The sequence below is a fragment of the Sinohyriopsis cumingii genome, chromosome 5 (genome assembly GCF_028554795.1).
Source record: "Sinohyriopsis cumingii isolate HCF-2022 chromosome 5, ASM2855479v2, whole genome shotgun sequence".
NCBI classification, from domain to species: Eukaryota; Metazoa; Mollusca; class Bivalvia; order Unionida; family Unionidae; genus Sinohyriopsis; species Sinohyriopsis cumingii.
In genome coordinates, this window is record NC_142965.1 from 131,232,673 (window position 1) to 131,244,726 (window position 12,054).

Here is a 12,054-nt window from a genome sequence, read left to right on the forward strand (position 1 = left end):
AGAGAACATGTTTGCCTGTTGACAGTCATCATCACTGGCCCAGAGAACATGTTTGCCTGTTGACAGTCATCATCACTGGCCCAGAGAACATGTTTGCCTGTTGACAGTCATCATCAAGTGTCACTAGTGAAAATCTGCTATACTTTTTTTTTTCACTGATGGTGGCCTGCAACAGAGCTCCTCATTTCTCAATTATATATTTTTTTAAAAATAACATAATAAACCTGCTTAGCCAATCAGAATGACCCTAAGTAAAAAAAAATCTGAAGGTTGACCAGATTTGTTCTTTATTCTGGATTGAGTAAACAAATCAGATTTTTCTCCTCCAAACACAGTTACTTTGTGATCAATAAGAGAGGAATGAGTAAATCTTGTGCAGATGACCATAGGTGAAAAGAGAGCTGATTTCTGCTCATGGCTAGCAATAGTGGTTCACAGTTGTCTGTGGTATGAAGTGACTGAGAGTGGGTAATCTTCTTGAATTGTTACCTTTCCCTAATCATCTGTAGAATGTAAACAGAATTTTGTTTTCTGAGGATGAAATCAGGATGAATTTAATTGAATTTAAAATGATGTGACACAAGTACAAGTCTCAGGTAGATGCAGTGGCTTGCTGAAGAACACAAAAGCAATGGTCATTTCAGGACTTGAACCATGATCCTGACTCCAATGCTTACTTCTAGTCCATATTGCCTTTTGAGCAAGGTTTATCTGGCATTATTTTCCTAATTCTGGGAATGATTGGTCTAGAGCACAAGGAAAGAGTTTGAGATCAAGGGTTCTAAGTCATTTCTGATTGCCCTGGCATTTATGCAAAGAGAGGACCTTTTTGTTTTGTCAGAGCAAATATTAACACATAGTTTCTGATTGCTCTGGTAAATATTTGCACAGAGCAAGTCTTTTCCAAATGCCTTGGCAAATACTTCTGCAGGGCAAGTAATTTTTGATTGCCCTGGCAAGTGTATTGAGCAAGTCATATAATATCATTACTCCTACATAATCAGTTTCTAGATTCATAATTTGCCAGATACCTACAGAAAGGAGATATAAAACCTGAAAATGTTTAATCAAGCAGCATATGAAATTAGGATATTAGGGTTCAGGTGACATTACAGAAGTTGATGATATACCCCAGCCAGATCATGGAAGAATGCAATATTATTGGTGAAGAACTTAACGTATGTACCCGTGTACAGATTAGATAAAGCTGGAAGTAATGTAGACCCTGATCTGCCCTTGCATAATGTACTGGCAAGGTCATTGTTGTTCTAATGACAAACTGCTCAGACCCTGATCTACCCTTGCATAATGTACTGGCAAGGTCATTTTGTTCTAATGACAAACTGCTCAGACCCTGATCTGCCCTTGCCTAATGTACTAGCAAGGTCATTGTTGTTCTAAGGACAAACTGCTCAGACCCTGATCTGCCCTTGCCTAATGTACTGGCAAGGTCATTGTTGTTCTAATGATTATTCCAAACAAACTGCTCAGATCCAGATCTGCCGGCAACACTACTACACAGTTGGATCCAAGAATATGAGTATGGTAACAAATGTGAAACTAGTGTAGCCTAACTTTGGTTTATCTTAAGACCTTAATGGATTAGATGCTATCATTAAAAAGATAAATTTCCAATTGTGGTATACATAGTTTATTGATTTCTACAGATTTTGCTAATTTCATGGTCTCCGGGGTGGGTGGGCTGAGTGGTCTAAGGCACGTGCATTTTCATATCTCACCTCTATCCATGTGGGGTCAAGTATTTGCTCAACCAATGTGGATATGTTAGAAAGCTTGCCAGTGAGTTGGTGGTTCTTCCTATCTTCTTCCTTTACCAGATATGCTGGCTGTCATGTATAGCCTATCATGTGCTGGAAAATGGCATTAAACCACAAAACCAAACCTGCTAATTTATAACGATACCTGTATATCATATCTAAATTACACCAATCATTGTTCAAAGATACATGTACATTTTATTACTAAATGCTGGAAATGGATTTTTATGTCAGTAGTTTCTCCATCAATTCAGTAATATCGCATATATTGAATAGATCTGTAACTTGCAGGATCTATTCTGAGATATGCAGTTGCAGAATTGATGCTGATTTCTAAACATCACACCAAGAAATTTGCTGAATTCATGAAAATCATGCTCACCATACCATTATTTCTTCATTAAATAACCTTTTTTTATCAAGAAAATGGCCCTCTATTTTCCAAAAGAAAACAAAAATTTTCAGTTAAAAAATAGTCATTGGTATTGGTAAGATACATTAAATCCCTAGCATGATGTGTTTTACTGATGGGTACACTTTAAGATCCATCCAAGATACATTAAATCCCTATCATCATGTGTCTTTCTGATGGGTACACTTTAATATCCATCCAAGATACATTAAACCCCTATCATGATGTGTCTTTCTGATGGGTACACTTTAAGATCCATCCAAGATACATTAAATCCCTATCATGATGTGTCTTTCTGATGGGTACACTTTAATATCCATCCAAGATACATTAAGTCCCTATCATGATGTGTTTTACTGATGGGTACACTTTAAGATCCATCCAAGATACATTAAACCCCTATCATGATGTGTCTTTCTGATGGGTACACTTTAATATCCATCCAAGATACATTAAACCCCTATCATGATGTGTCTTTCTGATGGGTACACTTTAATATCCATCCAAGATACATTAAACCCCTATCATGATGTGTTTTACTGATGGGTACACTTTAATATCCATCCAAGATACATTAAATCCCTACCATGATGTGTTTTACTGATGGGTACACTTTAAGATCCATCCAAGATGCATTAAAGTCCCTATCATGATATGTCTTTCTGATGGGTACACTTTCAGATCAATTCATTCAGCACAGATCACATTTAGACTGCAAGAAAATTGCTTCACTTTACAGATTATAAGGTTTTAAAAGAAGTACTTTGTATGCATTTACATTTGTACTGGTGGTCAACCAGCATCAGGAATTACATTATGACTGGGTACTTTTCTCAGATAGAGTCCTTTTTAGCTGGAACTTTTCTCAGATAGAGTCCTTTTTAGCTGGTACTTTTCTCAGATAGAGTCCTTTTTAGCTGGTACTTTTCTCGGATAGAGTCCTAAGTAGCTCAATTGGTTATAGACCAGAAGAGCTTATGGCCTGTTGTCCGTTGTCTGTCATCCAACATTTGTCTATATGTTAGCACAAGTTTGTTATCACTATTACTCCTAAACTTCTGGGAGGTTTGCCATGAAACTTTACGTGGACATTTATCCTAGGGTCTAGTTGGTTAAAAATGAAAATGGTGCTGCTAAGATATCCAATATAAACACCACAGCAGCCATCTTGAAAATCATCGCTGCTCTTGAATGAATGTCATATCAAAATGGAGTTTTCTTTTCATTTCGTGTCTCGTTGGTCCTATGGTGGCGCTTACCAGATAATATGTACTTTTGAGAGAGTGACGTATGTAAGGTGAAGTAGTTCACATTTAAAACATGCACAGTGGAGAGAATGTTTGCATACCTCTACGCTACATTAATGTAATGTGGATGATATTTCTTTTGGATATTGTACGTTTGGAAATTTTACATGATTTAAGCACAATGCTAACTAAAATGACTGCTCCCTTGTGTTAAAAAATCAGTCTGAATTAGTCTAAAGTACACTATACATAGCAGCTATTAAAATAGGGAAAATGAATTTTGCCAGACTAGACGATACCAGCTTCTGAAAGTGCAATGAATGAATTACCAAATATATAAAATGTAAAAAAAGTTATCGGCTCTTTTTTATACAATTTACCTCTGAAGTTCAGGAAGTGAAAATGACCAAGTAGAGCTAGCACTTTTTTGAAAGGTGCACATTTGAAGAAAGGCCAAGCTGTATACTCTATAACCCATAGTACACCCATCAATCATACACCAAAATAAAGGGAATTAAAGGTTCTTTGCATTATACCTAAGATATACAAGGTCTTTTTTAAATAGCCAGTATAACCAGTGAGGAAAGCCGGGGACATTCTTTTCCTTTAAAATCCTAACCCTATGCAAAATGCGAAACTGTGTAGCGCCACCTATATGACAATAGTGCTAGTCTGACATACAATATGGCCACCACGACAGTCATTTGGAAAATGACATACAATATGGCCACCACAACAGTCATCAGTCATTTGGAAAATGAAATACAATATGGCCACCACAGCAGTCATTTGGAAAATGACATACAATATGGCCACCACAGCAGTCATTTGGAATATATTGTTATTGGTGCTTCTCCTGAATGGAAGTCATATCAGAATGGAGTTTTCACCCACCACTTCTAAGAACTGTCCAATCAGGCCATCATTGATTGCTGAATAAGAACTGTCCAATCAGGTTATCATTGATGATAAGAACAGTCCAATCAGGTCATCATTGATTGATGATAAGAACTGCCCAATCAGGTCATCATTGATGATAAGAACTGTCCAATAGGTCATCATTGATTGATGACAAGAACTGTCCAATTAGGTCATCATTGATTAATGACAAGAATTGTCCAATCAGGTCATCATTGATTGATGACTAGCACTGTCCAATTAGGTCATTATTGATTGATGATAAGAACTGTCCAATCAGGTCATCATTGATTGATGACAAGAACTGTCCAATTAGGTCATCATTGATTAATGACAAGAACTGTCCAATCAGGTCATCATTGATTGATGACTAGCACTGTCCAATTAGGTCATTATTGATTGATGATAACAACTGTCCAATCAGGTCATCATTGATTGATGATCAGAACTGTCCAATCAGGTCATCATTGATTACTTGCTGATAAAAACTGTCCAAATAAAATTCATAATTTTATAAAATTTATATGGTAAACTCAAATGTTATCAGCTCTGTTGTACTTCAGCATTTCATTAACTCATTCAGCCCCGAAGATTTTTGTTATTTTCACCTGAAATGGGGGTAGGAAACGTAATATGGAGTTTAATTATAAATACAGCCAAATACGTCTGCTTTTTAGAGTTTTTTGCTTCTTACTCCCAATCCCCAACTTATCCTACATTTTGCAAAGGTTCACCTGTCTGTGTGCCTTAGATCACAGGCCAAAAAGTCTAAAAATCCAGACACAAAATCTGATTCCAACAATGGGCAAATTTTGGGTGTAAAAAATTGTCTCAAAAAATAAGTTTTTCTCTCTGCATTGTTTAACGCGAGTAGAAAGTCCAGATTATTTGGTTTCATTGTAGAGCTACATGTGTCTGCTTTTTTTGTAATACCACCCACTTTGGGGTATCTTACGTGACCTTCCCACTACAGAGCTTGAAAGTAGGGTACAGCTTCATCGTGCCTACAGGCAGGATTGGGGCTGAATTGAGTTAAAAGATTTTGACAAATAAAAAACTGAATTTCCTGAATGAAGTAAGAGGACATAAGGTCTTGTCGGGTATGTTCATTAATTGACTGTTAGATTAAATACTGTTGTTTTTCTAATTAGTGATCACATTGGACCTATGACCAGCTTGACTGCAAGCCAACTGACTATTGTTGTGTGAACATCTCAGCAACACTTCATTGTCCCAGTCCATGCCAGCTAAACTGGACACTTGGACATTCCTATATAAATTCCTGTACATTACCTGTTGTTTGTCCAATTTGGACAAAATGTTCAGTTGTAACTAAATGATACTGTAGAAAAAGAACACATTTTTTTCTTCAAGAAATTGACATGGTGAAAAAGTATGTGGGCTTTGTTTGTATGTCATTATTTTATTGTCAATTAAATCCAGCTTTTTGATTGATCACGTACATTGTCTAATTACCATATGTACTCATGTATAAGTCGGTTTTACTGCAAGCAACATGGACCCAGATCTATCATTAGAAATTGCATTAGCAGATCAGGGTGTATGTTATTTGTTATACTGATAAGGGCTAACAAACAGCATAGACCCAGATCTTCTGGCACATTATGTGACAGTACATCTGGGTCTATGCAGTTTGCAGTTGGATTCAACTTGGAACATGAGTGTTTATGGTAATGTTAGTTGGCATTGGTCAGCTGGCCGAGTGAATTAAATTTCCATAACCTCAAAGTTCAGCTTAATGGTCAGTTGGTCAGGTTCATGGTCTTTAACTTGTGAATTCCTTTGAGGGTTAATGTTGTCATTTTCCTGGGTGTCATCAGAAATTTGCCCACAGCTGATAATTAAATGAAGCATTTTATGATGGATGAATGCCACATGTATACATGTATGCCAGCCATGTACCTATGTACATTTTTTTGCTAGAGAGGTGCTGTAGATTGTCCTAAATTGATTTATCTGTCTATTCTCGCTTATAAGTCAAGTCCAGCTGCAAACAACATATTTTTTTTGGCCATATCATTATGTGCCTGCAGATCAGGGTGTATGTTGTTTGTTCTAATTTTTACTCCTAACAAACTGCACAAAATCATATCTGCATTGTGATGGCATATCTTGGTCTGTGCTGCTGTAATTTTTGCAGCTGGGCTTGTTGTATAAGTATGACTTTAATAGCTCGGGAATAATACAAATTGAAACATTATCTATATCAATACACATATTGAACCATTTTCTTGTGGATAATTCTTCAAAGAAAGCATAAAGAATGTACCATATTGCTTGTTCCTCCATGTACCAATGCATTTGTTTGGATATTTTTACTTACAAGTTGAGTCCATCTGCAAACTTCATAGACCCAAATCTGATTTTGCATAATGCACCAGCAAATCTGGGTCTATGCTATTTGTTAGGAGTAATCAGTAGAAACAGACAACATAAACCCTGATCTGCTGATATGATGGCAGTATGAAGGAACCATTCCCACATATTGTCCACATTGTTCACATCAGGTTCTAGTATATAGCTGTGTATTTGGTTATGCCACAAGATAGGTGTTCACATCAGGTTCTAGTATTTAGCCATGCATTTGGTTATGTCACAAGGTAGGTATTCACATCAGGTTCTAGTATTTAGCCATGCATTTGGTTATGCCACAAGATAGGTGTTCACATCAGGTTCTAGTATTTAGCCATGCATTTGGTTATGTCACAAGGTAGGTATTCACATCAGGTTCTAGTATTTAGCCATGCATTTGGTTATGCCACAAGATAGGTGTTCACATCAGGTTCTAGTATTTAGCCGTGCATTTGGTTATGTCAAGATAGGTGTTCACATCAGGTTCTAGTATTTAGCCCTGTATTTGGTTATGTCACAAGATAGGTGTTCACATCAGGTTCTAGTATTTAGCTGTGCATTTGGTTATGTATTGCTGATAACATGTCAGAAATGTCTGCTAGTTTTGGGAACAGGAAAAAATGCAATGGCCAGTAATAAATTTCTGCCAAATAATTGATGATAGATTAACTAATTCATTTTTTAACCAGCATAACAGATCAGGTGTAGGCAGTGTGGTCATGGCTGTATCTCTTTTTTGTTGCTAAATAGCCCCCCCCCCACCAGTGTAGTGAATATCTCACAGAATATCAGATTATTAGATCTTATTGACATTAAAAGACAATGTTTATGAGACGAGGGCTTCAGATATTTTAAAAATAGTTTCCATCACTTAAAACTTAACTCATTAACCCCTGGCACCATGTTTTTGTGTCAGGAGGTAGTACCCTACTTCCGAGCTCTGTAGCATCACAGTTATGTAAGATACGCCAAAGTGGGTGGTATTACAAACAAGTAGACAGATGTAGCTCTACAATGATACCAGATAATCTGGACTTTCTACTTGCAATACGAACTACAGAGGGAAAAACAAATTTTTTAATTAAAAGTTGATTTTCTTTTACACAAAACATTTGCCCATTGTTGTCAGAATCAGATTTTTGTGTCCAGTTTTTAGACTTTTTGGCCTCACAGTTTCTAAGGGGCAGAGTGGTCTAAACTGCAGACAGAGAGGTGAACCTTTGCAAAAAGGAGGGCAAGTTGGGGACTTTGGGTAATAGCCAATGAAAAAGTTTCTAACACAACTAGGCTAAATGAAAATCTGTTGGAAGCAGATTTATTTGGATGTATTCAGAAGTAGCCCCCAAAATGTGTTTCCTACTCATATTTCTGGTGAAAATGACAATATGTTCAGGGGTTATTGAGTTGAGTGATCTTTTCAGGAATGAGTTTAAGTTTGATAACCCAAGAACTAAAATCCTGAAATAAATGACAGAGTGAAGTGACCAATTTAATGGGATTCATAATCAAACCCACCAGTATAGAGGGGAGCTGTATGGTGAGGGATTCTTTTATTATTTGGAAAATGCAGCTATACCCACTTTAGCCAATACTGTATTTACTTGTACATAAGTGGGTCAAACTACATTGACTCTAATCCTCTGGTGCATTATGTGATGGCAGATCTGGGTCTATGCAATATGTTTGGAGTAATCATTAAACAAAATATGTTTTACCCATATATGCTATTTTGTTATGTGATGGTAGATCAAGGTATATGCTGTTTGCAGTTGGACTTGACTTTTTTGTGAGTATATATGATAAGAAGTCCTTATTGTAATTTTGGGGTCCCGAGTGGTCTAAAGCGCTCTCCATTACGGATCACTGCCATCTCACCTCTCTCTGCGTGGGTTCGAGTCTAGGATTCGGCCAATGTGGGTATGTGAGAAAGCTTGCCAGTAACTTCTCATGGGTCGGTGGTTCTTCCCGGGGTTTTCCCGGGTTCTTCCTCCACCATTAATACTGCTGCCATGCATAGCCTATCGTGTGCTGAAAAATGCTGTTAAACCCCACAACAACAACAACAACATTATTGTAATTTTATTATCATTTTCAGCTTCTGTATAACACATACCTGTCAATAAAATAATGCAGCAATTTGTCTTCCTGTATGTGCCCTTTATGAATGAATATTAGAACTATCAACTGCTTTAACATCATGCTAAATCAAGCCAAAGATAGCTTAAGACCCAGTCAAAAAAATCTACATTTACTGATAAAAAGTTACAAGGAGTTATCTAACTGGTACAGATAAAAAGTTAGAAGGAGTTGATCTGACCGGTACTAATAAAACATTACAAGGAGTCGATCTGACTGGTACTAATAAAAAGTTACAAGGAGTTGATCTGACTAGTACAGATAAAAAGTTACAAGGAGCTGATCTGACTAGTACTGATAAAAAGTTACAAGGAGTTGATCTGACTGGTACTGATAAAAAGTTACAAGGAGTTGATCTGACCGGTATTGATAAAAAGTTACAAGTACTTGATCTGACTGGTACTAATAAAAAGTTACAAGGACTTGATCTGACTGGTACTAATAAAAAGGTACAAGGAGTTGATCTGACTGGTACTGATAAAAAGTTACAAGGAGTTGATCTGACCGGTACTGATAAAAAGTTACAAGGAGTTGATCTGACCGGTACTGATAAAAAGTTACAAGGAGTTGATCTGACCGGTACTGAAAAAAAGTTACAAGGAGTTGATCTGACCGGTACTGATAAAAAGTTACAAGGAATTGATCTGACCGGTACTGATAAAAAGTTACAAGGAGTTGATCTGACTGGTACTGATAAAAAGTTACAAGGAGTTGATCTGACCGGTACTGATAAAAGGTTACAAGGAGTTGATCTGACCGGTACTGATAAAAAGTTACAAGGAGTTGATCTGACCAGTACTGATAAAAAGGTTTATGTACTGGTGACGTATTTTTATGACCATTTTTAGTAACTGTCTTATAAAGTGTTGCATTTTATGTTGAGGAGTGATATTGTTAGAAACAACATGTTCTGAACAAAGTTTTTTTTTTTCTTTATAAAAGTGAAAGTTTGATCGGTGAATTGAAAGGTAAACAAACATTGCCTCTCATTGGTGTCCATCATATTTCCTTGAGTCAGTTCTGATTTAAATTAGATTGTCTAAGGACCTTTTGTAGCAGTGCTTTGGTTCTATAGAGAATCTAAGGTCATGTTTTTCAAAGGTCCAGACTGAAGAACTCTTAAGACTGTTTTTCTATTTTTGTCAAACATAAAGAACAAGCTTGAGTCATATCATGTGACTCCATTACTAGAAAGGTCAAACGTTTATTTTTCCATAAATTACAAATTACTGTTCTGAGATTGTTTGGGAGGTGTGTCTCTTGTGATTTGGGGAATTGACTAATTACATAGTTACTCAAGTGATTGATGGATTGGTGGCATTTCTTTGGATACATGTTCAGCAGATAGAACAAAGTTGAAATTTTGCTTGGAGAGTTCATTAAACACTGGTCAGTTGCTGATAGGAGGGTGTGTTTAAAGCTGTAAATTATTAAGGGGAAAGTATACTCTTGGATTTTCTATATCCTGAAATCATCCCCCCCCCCCGGTCACAAGATAGATTACACTAGTACATTGTTATAATGGGATATTAGGTCACTCTGTCCTAAATTAGTCAAAGATTTTGTAGACTAGTGAGTTAATTAGGGCACTGGGAAATTAAGTTTATATTCAAGACACCCTCATTATAAGGTTGTCATTGAGTAGACTACCATACAGTTAAACCGCTTCAATTATGAAGTATATTATACAAAGGAAGTGCGGAAGTTTAGTGGTTTGCATGCTGGACTCGTGACTAAAAGTGGTTTGGGTTTGAATCCCTCCATCACATCAGCATGGATTGGCTATTTTGTTGTGTTCTTTTACAAAGCACTCTACTCCAATTGCCTTTGCACAGATTCAAATCAATCAACATTATACATGTATATTTAATCTTACTGCCATTAAATCCATTAAATCAACATTATACATATATATTTCATTTTACTGCCCCCAAATCAAATCACTCAACATTATACATGTACATTTAATTTTTACTGCCCCCAAATCAAATCAATCAACATTATACATGTACATTTAATTTTACTGCCACCAAATCAAATCACTCAACATTATACATGTACATTTAAATTTTACTGCCACCAAATCAAATCAATCAACATTATACATTTACATTTCATTTTACTGCCACCAAATCAAATCAATCAACATTATACACGTACATTTAATTTTTACTGCCCCCAAATCAAATCACTCAACATTATACATGTACATCTAATTTTACTGCCAGCAAATCAAATCAATCAATATTATACATGTACATTTAAATTTTACTGCCACCCAATCAAATCAATCAACATTATACATGTACATTTAAATTTTACTGCCACCAAATCAAATCAATCAACATTATACATGTACATTTAATTTTTACTGCCTCCAAATCAAATCACTCAACATTATACATGTACATTTAAATTTTACTGCCACCAAATCAAATCACTCAACATTATACATGTACATTTAAATTTCATTTTACTGCCCCCAAATCAAATCACTCAACATTATACATGTACATTTAAATTTTACTGCCTCCAAATCAAATCAATCAACATTATACATGTACATTTAAATTTTACTGCCACCAAATCAAATCACTCAACATTATACATGTACATTTAAATTTTACTGCCACCAAATCAAATCACTCAACATTATACATGTACATTTAAATTTTACTGCCACCAAATCAAATCACTGAACATTATACATGTACATTTAAATTTTACTGCCACCAAATCAAATCAATCAACATTATACATGTACATTTAATTTTTACTGCCTCCAAATCAAATCACTCAACATTATACATGTACATTTAAATTTTACTGCCACCAAATCAAATCACTCAACATTATACATGTACATTTAAATTTCATTTTACTGCCCCCAAATCAAATCACAAAACATTATACATGTACATTTAAATTTTACTGCCACCAAATCAAATCACTCAACATTATACATGTACATTTAAATTTTACTGCCACCAAATCAAATCACTCAACATTATACATGTACATTTAAATTTCATTTTACTGCCCCCAAATCAAATCACTCAACATTATACATGTACATATAATTTTTACTGCCCCCAAATCAAATCAATCAACATTATACATGTACATTTAATTTTACTGCCACCAAATCAAATCAATCAACATTATACATGTACATTTAAATTTTACTGCC

At 35.6% G+C, this 12,054-nt stretch overlaps 1 protein-coding gene across 4 annotated transcripts in view; it reads left to right on the forward strand.

Annotated features, from left to right (window-relative positions):
• LOC149800250 (uncharacterized) overlaps window positions 1–12,054 on the forward strand; it is a 343,724-nt gene that overhangs the window by 220,565 nt on the left and 111,105 nt on the right. The window lies entirely within an intron of this gene.